The sequence below is a fragment of the Nothoprocta perdicaria genome, unplaced genomic scaffold (assembly GCF_003342845.1).
Source record: "Nothoprocta perdicaria isolate Ctin4 unplaced genomic scaffold, notPer1 scaffold_323, whole genome shotgun sequence".
Classification (NCBI taxonomy): domain Eukaryota; kingdom Metazoa; phylum Chordata; class Aves; order Tinamiformes; family Tinamidae; genus Nothoprocta; species Nothoprocta perdicaria.
Genome location: NW_020455559.1, coordinates 669,456 through 673,064, shown reverse-complemented (window position 1 = coordinate 673,064; position 3,609 = coordinate 669,456).

The following is a 3,609-nucleotide window of genomic DNA, read 5'->3' as shown; positions in this document are numbered from 1 at the left end:
CCGCGGTGCCCGCGCGTCCCGCGTGCGGAGCCAGGGCCGGGCGCCGCGGTGACGGCCGCGTGGCCACAGCAAGGAACGGCCGTTTATTAAATAGCCGTTAAAAAGGACAGGGGGCCCCGGGCAGGCCTCGAGCCGGGGGCTGCGGGTCCCCCCATGGGGCTGGGATGGCCCCACTCCACCTGTGGGGCTCCCCATGGGGCCGGGTTGGTCCCACAGGGCTCCCTATGGAGCCAGGATGGCCCCGCTCCACCCGTGGGGCTCCCCATAGGAGCTGGGCTGGTCCCACAGGGCTCCCCATGGGGCTGGAATGGCCCCGCTCCACCCGTGGGGCTCCCCATGGGGCCAGGATGGCCCCAGTCCAGCCGTGGGGCTCCCCACGGATCCGGGTTGGTCCCACAGGGCTCCCCACGGAGCCGGGCTGGTCCCGCTGCCACCCGCAGCCCCCTCCTCAGGCCAGGGTGCCCGGCCGGGCGGGCGCTGGTGACAGGGGAGGCGGCAGAGAGGGCGGCAAAGCTGGTGTTTGTCTGTCCCCAATGTCCCCAAATACCGGCGGGGGGAGAGGTGGAACGGCAGCCCCGGGGCAGCTCGGCCACCAGCCCCGCACTATTTACAGTGACTTGGAGTCCCGGTTGAGCACGGGAAACGGGAACGTCGGCCCTTGGGAAGGGACGGGCAGCGGGTGGCAGGGTCGGCAGACGCGGCCGCGGGGCCGGGACAGGACAGGGTCTTTTATCCACGAGCTGAAGCCGGTCAGTCCGTCCGCAGGGACAGGGCCCAGGGAGTCGCCGCCTCGGGGACATCCCCGCGCAGGCGGCCGCTGTCCCAACACGGAGCCATCGCGGAGCCGCCGCGTCGCCAACGCCGTCCCCGGCCCGTGCGCCTCGCAGGGCGCTCTCCAGCTTGGTGGTGTTGTCCTTGAAGCTCTTCAGCTCCAGGACGTGCTGGGCACGCTTGCTCTTCTGGCTGGAAGGCAGGTAGGGGACCTGGATGGTGGCGAGGGTGCAAATTTCAGGGCACAGAGTGAGGTCCTTGGCTGCCGCCTGGTGCCGCCGCCTCCCCGCGCCCGGGTCCTGCCGCCCGCAGAGGGAAGTTATGGAAGCAGCAGGAGCAGGAGGTGCCGCCGGCGCTGCCCGCAGCTCTCGCTGCCGCCTGAGCCCCCACGTCGGCCGGGCTGTTCCGGGTCAGCGCCCCAGCAAGGTCGGAGCGCCCCGGCAAGGACGGAGCGCCCCGGCAAGGACGGAGCGCCCCGGCAAGGATGGAGCGCCCCGGCAAGGACGGAATGCCCTGGCAAGGATGGAGCGCCCTGGCAAGGTCGGAGCGCCCTGGCAAGGACGGAATGCCCCGGCAAGGTCGGAGCGCCCCGGCAAGGACGGAGCACCCTGGCAAGGTCGGAGCACCCTGGCAAGGACGGAATGCCCTGGCAAGGACGGAGCGCCCCGGCAAGGATGGAGCACCCCGGCAAGGTCGGAGCGCCCCGGCAAGGNGGAGCGCCCCGGCAAGGATGGAGCACCCCGGCAAGGTCGGAGCGCCCCGGCAAGGACGGAGCGCCCCGGCAAGGATGGAGCGCCCCGGCAAGGACGGAGCGCCCTGGCAAGGTCGGAGCGCCCCGGCAAGGATGGAGCACCCCGGCAAGGATGGAGCGCCCCGGCAAGGATGGAGCGCCCCGGCAAGGATGGAGCGCCCCGGCAAGGACGGAGCGCCCTGGCAAGGTCGGAGCGCCCCGGCAAGGATGGAGCACCCTGGCAAGGATGGAGCACCCCGGCAAGGTCGGAGCGCCCCGGCAAGGTCGGAGCGCCCCGGCAGCCGCGGCCCGGCGCTGCGGGGCTGCGTTTGCCCCCACGGCAGCCCCCCGGCGCGGGCGCTCGCACACGCCCCGGCTCCTTCAGACCCCCCTGGCTCTTCAGATACACCCCATAACGCCGGCGCCGAAACAGGCGCCCTCGCAGCCGCCCGGCACCGTGTCCATCGAGGCTTTGCGGCTGCCTCTGAAGGCGGCGCGGGAGCCGCGCGGCTCCAGCACAAGTTCTTCCCTGTGAAAGACTTTGGGAATTGCTGGGCGAGACGCAACAGAGGCAGCCGACGGCGGCTGGTCCGCACACGGAGCCCTCGTTTCACCCTGAACGGCCTCCCATGGACTCTGAAACGGCCCTGGGGGGCCCTACAGGTGCCACGCGGTCCCCCATGTTCTACATACGGGCCTGGGCAGGCCCTATAGGCACCGTATCAACCTCCACGGGTCCTATATGGGCCCAGGCAGGCCATACAGGCCCCATGTGGACCTCCATGAGCTCCATACGGGCCTGAATGGGCGCTATGGGCCGTGCTGGGCACCTCACAGCCTCCATACAGGCCTAGGGGGGCTCTGTGGGCCCACTGCGGATGCCCATGGGCCCCATACGGGTCCTACAGGCCTCGTGTGGCCCCCAGCAGCCTCCATATGGGCCCAGGTGGGTCCTCCAGGCCCCACACAATTCCCAGCGATACCGATATGAGCCCAAACAGGCTCTACAGGTCTGGGGATGCTCTCCATGGGATCCATATGGGCCGGTTCCATATGGGTTCCATATGGGATGCATATGGGACTCTCTATGGGCCTGCTCGAGCCTTAAGGACCCTGCACAGCCCTGTGTGGCCAGGCGGGCCCTATAGCCGCCGTGCATCCCTTTGGAACAACTCTATAGGTGCCTGTGCGGGCTCTATAGGCCCCGCACTTCCCTCTTCAGGCACCATATGGGGGCAGTCGAGCCCTATAGACTCCATCCGGACTCCTGCAGGCTCCATACAGGCCCAGGTGGGCCCTGCGTGCCTTGAGAGCCCCCGGAGGCCCGGGGAGGCCGCATGAAAGCCCGCAGCGCCCGTGGGGCCACGCGCGGAGAGAGGCCCGGGGAGGCCGCCCCAATGTCCGCAGGGCTTGGGGGCCACCTATGGATGGAGGCTCGGGGAGGCCACACGAACGCCCGCAGGGTCTGGTGGGCTAAGCGTGCATGGAGGCCCGGGGAGGCCACATGAATGCCCGCTGTGTCTGGTGGGCTACATGCGCATGGAGGCCCCGGGAGGCCACACGAAAGCCCACAGGATCAGGTGTGCCACGCGTGCACGGAGGCCCGGGGAGGCCGCGCCAATGCCCGCAGAGCCTGAGGGGCCAGCTGCGCACGGAGGCCCGTAAAGGCAGAACGAAAGCCTGGAGTGCCCGGGGGGCCACGTGTGTACAGAGCCCTGGGGAGGCCACACAACAGCCCGCGGGGCCTTGGGTGCCAGCTGTGGACGGAGGCCCGGGAAGGCTGAACGAAAGCCCACAGGGCCCTGGAGAACGATGCGCGCACGAAGGCCCAGGGAGGCTGCATGAAAGCCCGCAGGGCCCGGGGGGCCAGCTGCGCACGGAGACCCGGGGAGGCCACACGGAAGCCCACAGGGCTTGGGGGGCCAATACAGACGGAGGCCCGGGGAGGCCACACGGAAGCCCGCAGGGCGCGGAGACAACAGAGGCCACTGTACAGGTCCCTATGGGCCCCGTGCATCTCCCTCTGTCTCATACAGGCCCATGGGCTCTATGGGGGACCGCGCCGGGCAGTCCCAGCAGGGCTGGGCAGGTCCTGCAGCCTACAGCCA